Genomic DNA, 17,489 nt, shown 5'->3' with positions numbered 1-17,489 from the left:
TTGTGTGTGATTGGAAAATGTTTTCTGAGGCTTCGGCTGACAATGTAGATGATTCATCTACTGAATGTTTTTGAGATTGACTTACATGCTATGTGCTATGTGGGTAATCTAGGATGTGTGGTGGATGCTTTATACGCTAAGTGTTAAGTGTTTATGATGAGATTTATGGATATATGACATGTTGTTGATTGTGATGATTTAAATATGCTTTGCACTAGAAACTGAGATTCTGAATCGTGAGAATAGCGGGCAGGTCATGCCGATTTTTATTTGAGAGTTTTTAGAAAGTTTGATAGGACGGACGAGGTTCGGGCCTTAATTTTGTTTAGTGGATCGAGACATCCTCTGGAAGCGACTTGGGATTGGGAGATCCTGAAAATGTATAAGACTTGCGATAAGACAAAATGGAATCTATTTTATAAAGAAAATTCATAAGACCTTAAATAACCTCAAAATCTTTAAGTAATGATAACAACCTCGAAGGAAGGCATTGGAAGTCAAATCATAGTTTTGGAAAAACGAGGAGTGTCGTCGGATCCAAGTGTAGCGTTTGTTGTTGTGCTGTTGGAGCAGCGTTTGTTTGTTGTGCTGTTGGAGCAGCGTTTGTTGTCGTGCTGTTGGAGCAGCGTTTGTTGTTGTGCTGTTGGAGCAGCGTTTGTTTGTTGTGCTGTTGGAGCAGCGTTTGTTGTTGTGCTGTTGGAGCAGCGTTTGTTGTTGTGCTGTTGGAGCAGCTATGTGTTGTTGTGAAGTGTGTCTTTTGTCGCAGAATCGACTTTACCTTAGGGTAAGCTTTTAGAGACATTAATTTAGCTAGAACACGTGGCGACGTGTCGAGTGAGATCGGAGACGTTGATTGACTAATCATCTTGCATTCATGCAACATTAATGAGGTATTAACACAGGACGTACTCTGGACCTCGTCGGTTTCCAAAATGGTCATAAGACCCGGAATGCCGTGGTAGAGCGTTTGTAGACGTCTCTTGTAGCAGACCGAAATGGCAGACCTACGGGTTTACTGCTGATCTGGCTACCTTTGTGTGGTGTAAGAGGCACGCGGGCCGAAATGGTTCCACCGTGGCTGGTGTTAGGGCTGATCCGTTTGATGTCCATCCCTTTCCGGAATGCATGTGGTTAACTGGGTTAACCTGCATATCATTTCATGCAACATGCATACTGACTTAGTGATGAGTGTGTTTGATACTTGTTAATTCTATTTGAGGCATGTTAACTGTGATTTATCGTCGTTTATATTCATCATGAGATATGCAACCCTAGGATGTTATCCCTAGCTAAAAGCCTAAGTGGCTATCCTATTATCTGTATCTATCCTTGCTATTATTTACATAATTCTTTGGAGTTGACTCGCGTCTTCTGTGTGTGCTTTGGCGAACAAACGCCCTTTGTCAGATGTCTTTGGCGGACTAGTTCACGACGGTTCACCCTTTGGGGGAAACTAGAGTTGGGATGCTGGAACAGGAGCGCATCGCGATAGCGAGCGGAGGACGGAGGATGTACCTAGACTTAGTCGTTCTGGATTCAGATTCGGACGACGATCACGCTAGCATGTAGGATTGAGTGTTAGGGTGAGCTCCTCGAGATGGGATTAGTGTAGGAGTAGAGTCTTAGCTCTGAACATCATTTGTTTCATTCGGGACAGGGTAGTTTCCCACCTATAGCTTTTTGTGTGGTTTCGTTACGGGAATCACAGAGAGTTGGTTGGACTTAGGAAGTCTTGTTTCAGGCCGATGGGCCAGCTTATTCTCATTTTGAGGGATAGTGTTGCGGACACTTAACCTTTTCTTTTGGTTTGTACTTTTGCCTACGGGCGCTACTCTTCTATTACCCGTCACTGGAGGTTCACTCGTGACGAGGTTGCTACTTACAACGGGGGCTGTTTATATATTGTATATTAGTTTTATTACTTTTCGCACTTGGGTTTTATTTATTTCAGTCTTGTCTTAGTTATAATCGAAAAAAAAAATATATTCACGTTTTTCCGCATTAAGTTTATTTTGGTTACTAAAGTGACGCCACCGAAATCGGGGTGTTACATTTGTTGTGCTAACCGGTAATGAAAGGTGCGGTCGATTTCTGGATCAAAAAGCAATGTCTTTGGATCAACTGTACCTCGCATACACTGAACACACTAATTAGAAGCACCAATTCAATAAAGATGAAATAACAAAAAAATAATAATAATAATAATTGAAAGACAAAAAATCTAAACAAAAGAGATTAATTAAAACTAATATTGGAAAGACAATCCCCGGCAACGGCGCCAAAAACTTGATAGCTCCTTTGCAAGTGTACAAAGTTGCCCGTAGTAATAAATATCGATTCCTCGAGGATTGTGATTCAATACTAATTCTCTTAACTTCTAATATTTAGATTATGAAAATAAAAACCAATTTTAAGGATTTTAAAGATTGTAGCAATCACTCATAAAAAAGTAAAAGCGAAAATCAAATAGTTTAGTGGACTGGGCGGGACATAAAGAAGATTATGTCCCGCCCAAAATGAACAATAAACCATTGACGATAGCCAAGGCGGGAAAGGCAACATGACGAGCTTCATTGCCCTCCCTTAGGTGATGGACCCACAAGCCAGCTGGAAGATTCCTTTGGATTTGTCTTATATGTACGGGGATTTGGGCCCTGATTGTCAGGCCCAAATATAGGAAAGATCCATATCATGACCACCCCCTCTATAAAAGGGGAGGTCATCCACTTGTACGAGACCAACTTTTTCAGCATTAATGAGAATATTCCTTTTATGGTAGTTTTGCTATTTTAGTGCTCTGCTAGGGTTACTTTTTGTCTTTCTCTTACGTAAGCTTGCCCTAGTACAGAACATTGGCGCCGTCTGTGGGGAAGACTCAGCTCTTCCGGTGACAGAAGGAGGAATCGCGAGCCATGGAGACTCGTTCATACGGCGTAGGTCGGCGCGATCATCGCCGGCGCGGTGGTGGTCGACACGGCGGTCGCGCCGGCGGACGAAACAACAACCGTCCCGTACTGGACGACCAAGAGCAGGAAGCTTCCTCGGAGGGGGTCCACTCAGTGGCGCCGTCGCCGGCGTCATTGGTGAATGCAGCTCCGGGAAGACCTTCAGATCTGATCGCTAAATCAGATCCAGGTGTTCGGCGGCGTTCAACGCCGCCTGACTACGTGAACTTGGAAGATCTTAAAACAACTGCTCCACGGAGAGCGCAAGAGGCAGTGACAGGTATCACGCCTGCGACTTTGCAACAAATGTTAGATACCTTGCAGAAGGTGCAGTCCCAAAACGAGCAGTTGCAAGCCCAAGTTGAGTATCTTACTCAGCGGCAGAATTTTAAGCAAGAACAACGCCTGGAGGCGGAGGATGTAGTTGAATTCCAACCTTTTGTTCCAGCCATCACTAGGGTGGACATTCCAAAGCACCTGCAAACCATGGCATTAGACGCCTTTTCGGGCGAATCTGATCCTATGGAGCATCTTAGATACTTCAATACTAAAATGGTGATCGGCGGGGCGTCGGATGCGGTAAAATGTCGATTATTGCCTTCCACGTTCAAGGGCATGGCGATGCAGTGGTTCATTCGACAACCGCCCTTCTCCATTGATAATTTCACTGATCTGTCCACTAAGTTTCTGACTCAATTTTCCGCCAATAAAACCACAAAAGCAACAATGTTTGATCTTATCAGCATACATCAGCAACCAGGCGAGAAATTAAAAACCTACATGGCACGCTTCAGCAAGATGGCGGTGCAGTTGGAGGATGAAAATCCAGATGTCTGTTTGGCGTCATTCAAAAATGGCCTTCGGGCGGGAGATTTGAATAGAGACTTAACAAGGCGACCGGCGAAGGATATGATGGATCTTCGCGCTCGTGTTCAAGAGTTCATATTGATTGAGCAAGATGACCAGAAGAAACAAGAAAGAGAGGAAGGACGTAAGCAGTCTCAATCTGGCGGTGTTTCACAAGACAAATCTAAGGCGGGGAAGGAAACCAGGATAGCGCAAACCCCCCGTGTACCAAGACCGGGACCATACCACAACTCTAAACCTGGCTTTCAAAATACATGGCACAGAAATTCACAAGGTCCCGCTGCTGCCACAGCTGGTCAGCCTGGTGCTTCGCCAACGCCAATCCCACTTACTAAGTTGAATGCACCCTTAAGTACCATTTTAAGGGCGGTTGGACAGACCAACGTTGTGCAGTACCCACCACCCCCACGGCGGCCGCCAGCTAACGTGGACACCAATAGGTGGTGCGAGTACCACAGAGCGTTGGGGCATACGACAGATAATTGCTGGAATTTAAGGCGGGAAATTGATCGCTTGATTAAAGCTGGCCATTTGGCAAACTTTGTCAAAGACACAGCAGCGCCGGAGGTAGCTAAAATCACTCAAGGGGACAAAGGTAAAGGTAAAGAGATAGTTGAAGAGTTGGGCGATCCTGTTGGGGAATGCTCATCTATTGCAGGAGGATTTGGCGGGGGTGCAATTTCAAGTAAGGCCAGAAAACGCTACGTGGCGGCAGTACACTCAGTACAGGAGTCGAACGAAGGCGAGTGTTGGGTGAATCATTCCCCTATTATATTCACCCCTCAGGATTTTGCGCATGTAATTCCCCATGACAACGATCCAATTGTGGTAACAATTAGGGTTAACAATTATGTGACAAAGAAGGTATTCTTAGACCAGGGATCTTCGGCAGATATCATCTATGGAGACGCCTTTGATCGCCTGGGACTAAAGGAATCAGATTTGAAACCATACAGGGGAACTTTGGTGGGATTCACAGGAGACCGTGTCAGTGTGCGGGGATACGTCGAAATTCCGACTGCCTTTGGAGAAGGAGAGTTTGTCAAGAAGTTTCAAGTAAAGTACTTAGTATTGGCGTGTAGAGCCAATTACAACGTACTCTTGGGGCGAGACACCCTCAACAAGGTCTGCGCGGTCATCTCAACTGCTCATTTAACTGTTAAATATCCCGCCTGCAACGGGAAGGTCGGGATATTGCGTGTAGACCAGAATGCAGCAAGGGAATGCTATTTGAGGAGCGTGGCGCTCTATGGGCGGAAGGCCGCCAAGGAGAGCCACCGAATTACAGAAATCTTCCCACAAGAAGGATTTAGCTTGGACCCAAGAGATGATGCTGATGATTTTCGCCCACAACCGCTGGAGGAAACCAAGCAGGTGCAAGTCAAGGACAAGTTTCTAAAGATTGGCAGTGGTTTGACAACAGAACAAGAGGACAGACTAATCACCCTTCTGGGTGATAATCTAGATCTCTTCGCATGGACCATCAATGATGTACCAGGGATTGATCCCAAGGTGATCACTCACAAACTAGCCATACGACCAGGGGCGACCCCGGTCATCCAACCAAGGCGAAGAATGAGTGAAGAAAAGAACAAGGCTGTACAAGTAGAGACTGAAAAATTGATCAAGGCCCGCTTCATCCGTGAGGTACAGTACCCAACGTGGCTCGCCAATGTTGTAATGGTCAAGAAGGCCAATGGGAAATGGCGAATGTGCACGGACTACACGAGCCTGAACAAAGTGTGTCCCAAAGATTCGTACCCACTTCCCAATGTTGACAAGCTTGTGGATGGAGCTTCAGGGAATGAACTTTTAAGTCTCATGGACGCTTATTCGGGCTATAATCAGATTATGATGCATCCCTCGGATGAGGAAAGTACAGCATTCATGACCAATCAGGCTAACTATTGTTACAAGACAATGCCTTTTGGTTTGAAGAATGCAGGAGCTACGTACCAACGGCTCATGGACAAAATTTTTTCAAAGCAAGTAGGCAGGAATATGGAGGTGTATGTGGATGACATGATTGTAAAATCCGCCAGGGCTAGTGATCATGGCGGCGACCTTAAAGAAGCGTTTGATCAGTTAAGAACATATCAAATGAAGTTAAACCCTGAGAAGTGTTCTTTTGGGATCCAGGGAGGAAAATTCTTGGGATTTATGTTAACATCAAGAGGAATAGAAGTAAACCCAGATAAGGGAAGGGCGATCTTGGAAATGAAAAGCCCAACAAGTGTAAAGGAGGTTCAGCGTTTGACAGGGCGAATGGCCGCCTTGTCACGTTTCTTGCCAATGGCGGGTGACAAAGCGGCCCCGTTCTTCACATGTTTAAAAAAGAATTCAAAGTTTCAGTGGACAGAGGAATGCGAACAAGCTTTTACCAAATTGAAAGAAACATTGGCCACATTACCGGTACTCTCCAAGCCAACACCAGGCGTTCCATTAGTGCTCTATTTGGCGGTTACTGACAAGGCGGTAAGTACGGTTTTGCTCCAGGAAGAAGGAAAAAAGCAGAAAGTTATATATTTCGTGAGCCATACTTTACAGGGGGCAGAATTGCGGTACCAAAAAATTGAAAAGGCGGCTTTGGCGATTCTGAAAACTGCAAGGCGCCTCAGACCTTACTTCCAAAGTTTCCAAGTCAAAATTAAAACTGATGTTCCCTTAAGGCAAGTACTTCAGAAGCCTGATTTATCAGGGCGATTGGTTAGCTGGTCAGTTGAGCTGTCAGAGTATGACTTACAATATGAGCCAAGGGGCCAAGTCACAGTCCAGAGTTTAATTGACTTCGTGGCGGAATTAACACCCACTGAAGGAGAGAAGACTCAAGGAGAATGGGTCCTGTCTGTGGATGGATCCTCTAATAACACTGGAAGTGGGGCGGGAATAACAATCGAAAGTCCAGATAAAATGATCATTGAACAGTCTCTCAAGTTCGAGTTCAAGGCGAGCAATAATCAATCTGAGTACGAGGCTCTGATTGCCGGCTTAAGGTTGGCCATTGAATTGGGAGTCCAGAAGTTATTTATCAAAGGAGATTCGCAGTTAGTGGTTAAACAAGTGAAAGGTGAGTACCAGGTGAAGGATCCGCAACTGTCCAAATATTTGGAAGTGGTGCGCAGATTGATGATGGAGGTCAAAGAAATCAAAATAGAACATGTCCCGAGGGGACAAAATGAGAGGGCTGATGTGTTGGCGAAGTTGGCAAGCACAGGGAAATTGGGCAACTACCAGACAGTCATTCAAGAAACCCTGCCTCGCCCGAGCATTGATTTGGTAGAAATAAAGTTGAAAGCTGTAAAGTCAGTCAGTGAGGGCGAGATATCTTGGATGGAATCGATTAAAACCTTCTTAGAGAACCCACCAAAGGAGGATGATTTGAACACGAGAGCAAAACGAAGGGAAGCCAGTTTTTACACACTGGTGGGTGGAGAGTTGTATCGGCGAGGAATCATGTCTCCTATGCTCAAATGTGTCGATATCAAGGACGCCCTCGGAATAATGGCGGAAGTCCACGAAGGCGTGTGTTCTAGTCATATTGGCGGGCGATCCTTGGCAGTTAAGGTGATAAGAGCAGGATTCTATTGGCCAACGATGAAGAAGGATTGTTTGGAGTATGTTAAGAAATGTGAAAAATGTCAAGTCTTTTCTGACCTACACAAGGCTCCACCAGAAGAATTAACAACCATGATGTCGCCTTGGCCGTTCGCCATGTGAGGGACCGATATCTTAGGACCATTCCCTGTGGCGAAGGCACAAATGAAGTACATCATCGTGGCGGTTGATTACTTCACTAAGTGGATAGAGGCTGAGGCAGTAGCAACTATCACGGCCGCCAAGGTCAGGAGCTTCTTGTGGCGAAGGATTATTTGTAGATTTGGGGTTCCCAGGGCATTAGTAATGGATAACGGAACACAATTCACAAGTAGTGTTACCCGAGAATTTTGTACAGAAATGGGAATCGAGATGCGATTTGCCTCTGTAGAACATCCACAGACCAATGGGCAGGCTGAATCGGCTAACAAAGTTATCCTGAAGGGTTTAAAGAAGAAACTGGATGAAGCAAAAGGGCTTTGGGCGGAGGAACTACCAGGCGTTCTTTGGGCATACAACACCACGGAGCAGTCAAGCACAAAGGAAACCCCGTATCGTCTAACTTATGGAACTGACGCCATGCTCCCAGTGGAAATTGAAAACCAAAATTGGCGAGTGGCTCGGTTTAATGAAAATGACAACGGAGAAAACTTAATAGCAAATCTAATTATGCTGCCCGAGGAACAACGAGAGGCCCACATAAGAAATGAGGCGGGAAAAGTGAAGGTGGCAAGAAAGTTCTCAACAAAAGTGGTGCCAAGAAAAATGAGGGTAGGAGACTTAGTGCTCCGAAAAAATACAATACCCGATAAACACAACAAACTCTCACCCAACTGGGGCGGGCCTTACAGGATTATTGGCGATGTTGGAGGAGGAGCTTATAAGTTGGAACAACTAAGCGGTCAAAAGGTTCCACGAACATGGAACGCCTCTCATCTAAAGCAGTATTTTAGTTAGTAGAAACAACAAATGTAAATGAAGTCGCACTCTTTTTCCCTTTCTTTGGAAAGGTTTTTAATGAGGCGACAATTGTAATGAAGGGACAATTGTTCCCATACGAAGGAAAATTAATGAAAAGATCATTTCAACAGAATCGTATGTTTTTTGAAGTTCATGCAATGCAAATCGTATCAAGGTATGCAAATACCGCGAGTAAACCTTTCGGAATAAGAAAGTATCGCCTTCAAAAGTTAAAAGCCTTGGCAATTCTAGTGGCCACTAGAAACCAAGCCTCGTCGAAAAATCGGCTAAGGTATATAACAACGAAAGTTGGGAACAACTAAAAACAACGAATGAACTTAAGATGATATCCATTTAAAGTAGAGAAAAGGGGGCGATGCCCATACATGATTTGGAATGAAAATAAAACGGGGCAATGCCCAAAGAAAAATTTCAACTTCATAAAATAAAAACAAATTCAAGCCAGGTTCTCGTTGTTGGCGTTGTTGCCCTGGCTTGTCCCAGCTTGAGGATCTTCCTTCCCTTGATCCTCATTCCTGTGCTGCTCATTCCCATCCTCGCCATCTTCTTCAGGCTCACTCTCATCATTGAATTGGGGAAGGAGATCGAGGCTAATGTCATCATCACCAACTACTTGACCATCCTTGATCTCCTTCAGCCACCCAATGCGGGAAAGATCAAAGCCCGGCTCAACTACACTGATCTGCTCTTTGGCCGCCAGAAAGCCTTGAGCATATTGGAGAGAAGCACGCCCTAGGATGGAAGCATTCAGGCGATCATGTTTCTTCTCCAACTTTTGATATTTGGCTTGAATGGCAGTGTGCTTGTCATTTATGGCTTCTTTAAGAGACTTGGTCTTTTGAAGAAGCAGGTCCGAAGCAGCCAATTCTTCAGTTAATTTAGCACACTTCTCCTCAGCAGATTTCAGCTTGTTGTTGGCGGTCTCAGCATCAGTTTTAGCCCGTTCATAGGCTGTCTTGTAATCAGCTGCCTTCTTCTCAAAACGGTTTTTGGCTGAGATCAACTCTTTCACACACTGAGCCATTCCCGCTACAGTACTGGCGGCAGAAAGCGCGTGATGGATCGCCATGGAAGCAATGTTGGGGGGACCCTGACCGGAAATGTCCTTGTGAATCCGGTTGTCAAAAGTACGGGTCATGAATTCCAGCCCATTGAAGTGAGGATCCGACAAGCTCAGCAAGGGGGGAGGAGCTTCGCCACCAATGGCTGAACTAGGGCCAGCCTGGCCAAATGGAGTTGATGGGCGGTTGACCAGCGTGCTTGAATCTTGTTGAGGGGGCGGGACATTGTCATGTCCCTTCTTTTTCTCAGCTGGACGACTTTTTGAATCAAGAGTTGATTGGTGGAGAGGCTTACCACCAGCAGCACCTGAAGTTTTTTGACGTTTAGGGTCCCTGACGTTGTCAGAACCCGAGGTACCTTCATTCTTCTTCTTCTGCTCAGTTTCGGCGGCCCTCTTTTTCGCCGCCGCAGCAGACTGGGCGAGGTACTCCTTCATCTTGAGTGGGTTCGCGTCAACCTTGCCTTTTCCCATCGTAGCTGTACGGAAAACATCAATTAGACGAGATACATGAACAAAAAGAAAAAGAAGTTACGTACAAAGATTATAAACTTACTAAAAAATTGATTTAAAGTGCCGGATTTCGACGCCTCAATCAAGTCGTGACCGGAAATTACTGGTAGTGTGCGGAGGTAATCGGCGACGCCTCGTTCAGATTCATCCAAGGCGTCGTATGAAACAGATATTTTTCGGCGAGGGTTCTTTGTCCAGTAAAAAGGGAAGAGGGGGTTATTGTCAGAATCTCGGAACAAGTTCTTTATTTCGGGCGACTCCACAACTTTAAAGTATTTCTTCTGCCATACTTTGTAATGGCTTTTAAGGGCGGTAAACCGACTCATGTTCTTACGGGCTAATAGTGGAACCCATTTCACAGAAGTAGGTTTAGTGGTGACTGATTTATAGAAAAGGAAGAACAAGGGATAGGTTGGAGTGAAACTCAAGTGTTCACAAAGAATTTCAAAGCAGCGGAGGAAACCCCAGGCGTTGGGCTGGAGTTGGCAAGGCGCCACATTCAGAAAAGAAAGAACGTGACATATAAACGGCGAGAAAGGAAGTTTAATGTTTAAATCTAAGAAGAAATAGCCATAAACAAAGAAAAAATCGGGCGATCCATCGTCTGGTTCTTTACGCAACAGAACACAGTCATCTTCGCCACATGGGAGGACATTCAACAGATGATCTTCATTATTCGAGGTGGCGGGATCTATCTTCGTGAACCCTTGAGCAGAAATTCGAAGCGAACTAATGCTCCCAACGCTGCTCCAGATAGAATGCAACAGACATTTATCTTCAACTAAATGCACGTCAGAGCGCCATTCAGGTGAAGACAAATCTCCATTAGAGGAGAGAATTGAGTCTACAGAGCCGGCGGGACCGGAATCATCATGGGTAGAAGGCGAGGAATGAATTTCAATTATAGAAGGGGCGACAACTTCCTCCTCCGTGGAGGGTGAAGAAAGTTCTAGGGAAGAAAGGCTAGCGTTTGGTAAAGACATGCGAGGCAGTTTCATAAAAAGAAGATGAACAGGGTTAAAAGAAGAAAGAAAATGAACAGAGTCAGAGAAAAAAGAAGTAAACGAAGAGTCTCAAGAAAGAGAAAAACTAACCAGAAGGAGAACCGTGTATTTGAGAAAGGAGAACGTCGGCGATAGGGGAGCACCGCGCAATGACGACGGCCGGAGGAAGAAAAGGTTCACCGGAGTTCAAAGAAGAGAATGAAAGCTGCGGTGAAAAGGGTTTTCAGAGCAAAAGTTTTAAGAAAGTGAAAAATGAAAAGTGAAAAGGGGATTTTATAGAGAGAAAGGAAGAGAGAGAATGAGTGGGGGAAGATCGTGGGATCGTGGGATTTGAAATTCGAAAAGTTAGGAAGCGAAAAGACATTACTCCTCGAGACGCGCAACTGAAGATTGCATTTATAACAAATGATGACGAAATCCCGGAAAATAAGGATACGTGCGTCAGTTGAAAAGACGTGGTTGACGGTTATGATTAATGGCGACATATCTTTGAAACGGCAACAAAGGTGGCGAAGCGTGAAAATGGCGATGTAACAACGAAGGTAAAATGGCGATGAACGAATAAACAATAGAGGCGAACTACTAGGTAACATGATGAAGACATTTCAACTCTTTACTCGAGTCTCATGTCTTGGGGGCATGTGGACTGGGCGGGACATAAAGAAGATTATGTCCCGCCCAAAATGAACAATAAACCATTGACGATAGCCAAGGCGGGAAAGGCAACATGACGAGCTTCATTGCCCTCCCTTAGGTGATGGACCCACAAGCCAGCTGGAAGATTCCTTTGGATTTGTCTTATATGTACGGGGATTTGGGCCCTGATTGTCAGGCCCAAATATAGGAAAGATCCATATCATGACCACCCCCTCTATAAAAGGGGAGGTCATCCACTTGTACGAGACCAACTTTTTCAGCATTAATGAGAATATTCCTTTTATGGTAGTTTTGCTATTTTAGTGCTCTGCTAGGGTTACTTTTTGTCTTTCTCTTACGTAAGCTTGCCCTAGTACAGAACATTTATGAAATCAGATGAGAAAGATAGTACTTGGGTCCTGTTTCACCTATTCGGCTTATGCCTTTATTCTAACAATGTTCATATGAATTTAATAAACTCCTCTACGGCGATTTAGCCTATGTTCTAAGATGTTGATAACTCACACGTCATAGACTTTCAATTCAATTACTAAGTCTGTTTTATGAGCACCTAGACCAGGGAATTGAAGATTAAGTCCTATTTAAACTAGCCAACGCAATTAGGTTCTACTCTTGAATCAAGCAGTAGGGAACGCCTAATCTAATTGTTTCCTTGTTTCTCTAATTCCTAATCAACTTCCGTTCTCATAGGAATCAGTAAATTACTCGCATGCATTCAAGTATAATCAAGATAAATTGAAACAACTACGTATATTAATAAATAAAATTCATATGAAGCAAAGATTCGAATCAAAACATAATCCTAAAAAGGATCCACATCCCAAGTACTAAAAGAAGTTTAGCCAAGCATGGTCATAATCAAGAATTAAAGAGAAAGAAAATAGCACCTAAAATCTTCAGGAGAAACCTTGTAAAAGCTCTCAAAACCCTAAGAAGTCCGTGCTCAATTCCAATCACCAAAAGCCTTTTCTTAAAATAAAAGTAACATTCAATATATAATATAATGGATCTCCTTCTGTTGCCTTTTCTCCGTACCATCACGTGGGCTAGGCATCAGATAGGTTAAAAAAAACAAGCTTTACTTTCGACACGTGTCACCCATCAATTGGTCCGTGCTTCAAATAGGGTGGAATCGAGTACAACTCACATCACCGTCTTACGGTGGACCTCTGCCACCATCATGCCACATGGCGAGAAGGATACAACAGCCATTGATTTCCTGCACGTGCATGGGAGCTCCCGTGGGCCAGCAGCACCGGATCAGCTCTCTTATTCTGAATTTCTCTTTTCTCTTTATTCCGAAAATCCTAAATAAAATTAAAATAAACTAATTAAAATAAAATCCTAGAAAGATAATAATAAAAAATAAACAACCTAAATCCTTACTAAATCTATCAATTAAAAAGTACTAATTGATAATAAGATAAAAACTACTAAAATTTAACAAATTAAAATAAAAACTCCTAAAATCCTAAAATAATTAAAAATCCGAAAATTACTTAAAAATATCATAAAAACTAATTAAAACTTAGAAAATAAATTAAAAATAAAATAAAAGACCCACAAAAACACCCTTATATATCCGGGTCAACTTGTATTTACTACTTAGACTATGATCTTATGATTATTATTCCTAGTAGGACCTTATTCGAGGTTGCTCATGATTTAACTATAGAAGTTACACGAGGTTTATGATAGCACGCGGAGCTAGGAAGTGTTTTACCGATGCTTCGATAAGGAAGTTAGGATCTCAGGGAAATTCCTTATGGGTACGATACGTAGGATTTTAGGGCATTAAGTTTTGAAGCGGAATCGTTGGAGGATCTTTCGGCAAAAGGGATTCATTTGATCAAGTGTTTCACCGGGGGGAGCGCCAGTGCTTTTATTTAAGAAGAAAGACGGAAGGTCGAGATTGTGTGTGGATTATCGACAACTGAACAAGGCGACGATCAAGAACCGATACCCGTTGCCAAGGATAGATGATTTGATGGATCAATTACGAGGGGCTGTCGTATTTTCCAAGATAGACTGGAAGTCATGCTATCATCAGATCAGGGTGAAGACTGAGGATATACCGAAGACTGCTTTCAGAAACACGCTACGGACACTACGAGTACTTAGTGATGCCTTTTGGAGTGACAAATGTACCTGCTGTTTTCAGGGATTACATGAACCGCATCTTTCATGAATTCTTAGATCAGTTTGTGGTGGTGTTTATCGATGACATACTGATATATTCGAAGGACGCGAAGGAACATGAAGGACATTTGTGCCAAGTTTTACAAGTGTTGAGAGAGAAAAAGCTGTATGCGAACCCTTCCAAGTGTGAATTCTGGCTGGAGGAAGTCAATTTCTTAGGCCATGCTATCTCGAAGGAGGGCATAGCTGTGGATCCAGCGAAAGTGGAGATTGTTTTGGCTTGGGAGCAACCGAAGACGGTGACAGAGATCAGAAGTTTTGTGGGTTTAGTTGGATATTATAGACGCTTCATTGGGGGATTTGCCAAGATTGTTGGACCTTTGACTCAACTGACGAGGAAGGATCAACCTTTTGCATGGACTGAGGCGTGTGAATCAAGTTTTCAGACACTGAAGGAACGATTGACGACGTTACCTGCTCTTATTTTGCCACAACCGGAGGAACCTTATGAAGTTTATTGTGATGCTTCGTATCAAGGCTTGGGATGTAATATCAGGATATTTGTGACTACTGGAGGATAGGAACTCATTGTCTGTTCCAGTGGGTTTTTCTAAATTTCCACCTTCGATGTATTAGGCCTGATCAACCTAATATTGAGGGGTGATATTCGGAATCACAGCTGGTCATGGACTTTGATAGAAGGATGTGTAAGATGAATTTGAATCGATCGAGGATTAGTCTCGGGTTTGGGAGGAAAGTTCGTGTTAAGTAATTGATTTTCTTTGGGAAGGAGTTGTAGTTTTAAGAAATGAATATTCATTTAAGGAGTGTTAGAGAGTTAAAGGATATTGGTGGTCCAAGATTGGTGAAGGTTTAGATTTTAAGCCAATTGATTTTATCCCAAACGCGTGAGACATGAAGTCTTGTCAGGTTCTGATCGAGAGGCTAAGTGTTGGATTGATTGGAGGATGATTAAGTTACAGAAGGGAAAATGTTAGTATTAAGATGAATACCTGAGGTTGTTATATTTGGACGAGTTTCGTAGAGTTTAAGAGTCAATGGAACTTTGTTATGGATTTTGATGATGCATATTACGGTTAACAAGTGAATTTTACTAAAGTTGAATGAGAATCCTAGGGCTAAGGTTGACCTAATGAGCTGAGATTCATGTACACTTAAGAGATTTAGTGGTGTTAGCGGTTACGATAACAATTAAATCTCAGAATGTTGAAGGATCGGATGATAAAATGGCTAGTTAAGTTCCTTGAGGTATAGTTATGATTTAATCTTCTAGAGGATAAGTCTTGATTTGTGCGAAGTGTTAGGGATTTCAGTAAGTGTAAATTGGTTGGAGTGAGGAAAGTTTTGAGGAAGAAGACGATAATAATGGATTGTTAGATATTAAGATGAAGATTAGCTTATAAGTTGTTGATAAATTGATGTGGAAGGGGATAAGATTTGTGAAGGACAAGAGATAAGGACATAAGCCGAGTTTTAATTCGAATAGGGACTAAGTAGAAGTTAGATTTCTTGGTGTGTGTAAAGATAGTTACGAAGTTGGAGGTGTTTTAATGGACTAGCGGTTTCCAAGGGGATGATTTGTCTAGGAGTTATCGAATGGACAAGTGGAGTTTTGGACTGTAGATGAAGATCACGAGGACAAGTTGAGTATTTACGTTGAAATGACAGAGAGGTACCGAGTTTAAGAAGGATTTCGGACTACCGAAAGTAAAGAAGCAAGTGACTAAGATTGTGCGACTGCACGGAGTGCCAACCGGTATCATTTCAAGCAGAGATCCGACGCAAGTGATCGAGCCAGACGACATGAAGTTGAATGATGGTTTGTCTTTTGAGACGCCGACAGTTAGCAGTGGGATAGAAGAGTGAAAAAGTTAAGGGGAAAACAGATTGCTTAAGTAAAGGTCATGAGGAACAATGGCACGGGCAATACTACATGGGAATTGGAAGACAAGATCAAGGAACTGTACCCTGGACTTTTCGCAGAACTCTGAGTTTCGAGGACGAAACTTTCTTTTTGGAGGGGAGTATTATAAGACCTGGATTTGCAGAACAAGTTAATTTCCGACTCACGCGTAGAATCAGAGTAAGCGTGACAGGAGTTTGCTGTTTGTGAAAGATCAATGAAGAAGAAAGTTCAGGAATTGCTTGAGGAATGTTGCGTAGTCGCTGTAGGAATTAGTGCGAGTCGTCTGCACACCTGCCTTATGGCGAGAGTGTCCAGAATAGGCTAATTTCGCTTTTAGAGCAACGTATTAAGTAAGATTTCGAATCCTTGGAAAATTTAAAGATTATATTTATTTTTCCATCGACCAACGTTTCATTTCGGAACCCTGGACTGTACGCACGATAGTATTCACTGTTCGGAAGTCCGACGACGCTAATTTCTTTACTTCGAAACCCTAGATTCGAGCGATGGATGAAGACTTTTTCTATTCGGGACTTCTAACGAAGTTTCCGTCCGTGTTGCCAGATTTGTTTCGACGTTTCCAATCTTTCTTCAGAAGGAAGTTTTGTCGTCTAACCATCACAGCAAAAAGTAGTTTTTCGGGACAGATTAACTTACACCGCTTTTGGGATTTTAGATATCGTTTTTCCCAAATGTCAGAGATTTGTTTTGAGTTCTGGAAATCTGTTGCCAGAATCTCTCTTAGAATTCATCGATGAACGTGCTGCAAAAATCGGAATCGCGAAATTTTCATTTTCCCGCGATTTCACCTGCCTATAAATAGTCGAAAAAGCAAAATATCTTCATTTTCTTCACTATTGGGGCCGTGAGTTGTGGAGAGGAGAGGGAGAAGATATTTTCGCCGAAACTCGACCGATCTTCGCGCAGTTCGTTCCTACTTCGAGGTACCGAGGTAACTAGCTTGATTCTTACCTCTGATTACTGTTTCTACTGCGTTTCTGTAGTCGTTTCTGTGCTCAAAGTTTTGAGCTTTTTGTAAAACTGTCCGTTTTTCCTGATTTCTCTGTTGGGCTTTGTTCTCTACGTGCCCAAGAGCCTAAAACCTCCGTCAGTATTCGCCGATTTCGATCGAGTTGTCCAAGATCTGAAAAACTGTGTAAAAACCCTTTTTGCGCACATTTCGAAACTTTACTGTCGAAAATTCGTAATCTGACTTCGTGCCTTTAGGATTTGTTGTCACGGATGTCGTTAGGATCACTGCTGTCAAATTTTTTTTCCGAACTGATAACTTTGAGGTTTTGAGCTTTTATTTTGGACCAAAACGCCCCTGAACGGCCATATTTTGATCCGATTGTCCGAAAATTGTTCCGACAGTTTCTTTGCCTTAGTTTTACCCTAAAACTACCTTGTAAACAGATTTGATCGAAGAAAAAGAGCCGGAGCCCCTTTTCCTTTATGGCCGAGAGCTTGTAGTGATGGGGGGGGGGGAGTTTTCGTTTTCGAAAACTTGTCTTTTCGTATCCGATTGTTGTATTCTGAAGCTTTAATGCTTTGTCTATCGTTAATGTGTTGTATTGTGATCGAGCTAATCGATTTTGTTTGGATTCTGCTTTGTTTTTCTCCGAGGTTCAGTTGAAGGAACTTTGGGTTTTGCAGAGCATTCGTGTGAAGGAAGTTTTAACCACGAGGCTGGAGCAGCTCGAGGTTAGGGCAACTTACTTATTAGCTATGACTGTATGAAAGGCGTCGAGAAATTCGACTTATGCTTTGTGTTGATATTGATTATGATGATGAACTGATGT

The sequence above is a fragment of the Lotus japonicus genome, chromosome 1 (genome assembly GCF_012489685.1).
Source record: "Lotus japonicus ecotype B-129 chromosome 1, LjGifu_v1.2".
Taxonomy (NCBI): domain Eukaryota; kingdom Viridiplantae; phylum Streptophyta; class Magnoliopsida; order Fabales; family Fabaceae; genus Lotus; species Lotus japonicus.
The sequence above is the reverse complement of the archived record's forward strand: the minus strand, read 5'-3'. Positions refer to the sequence as shown.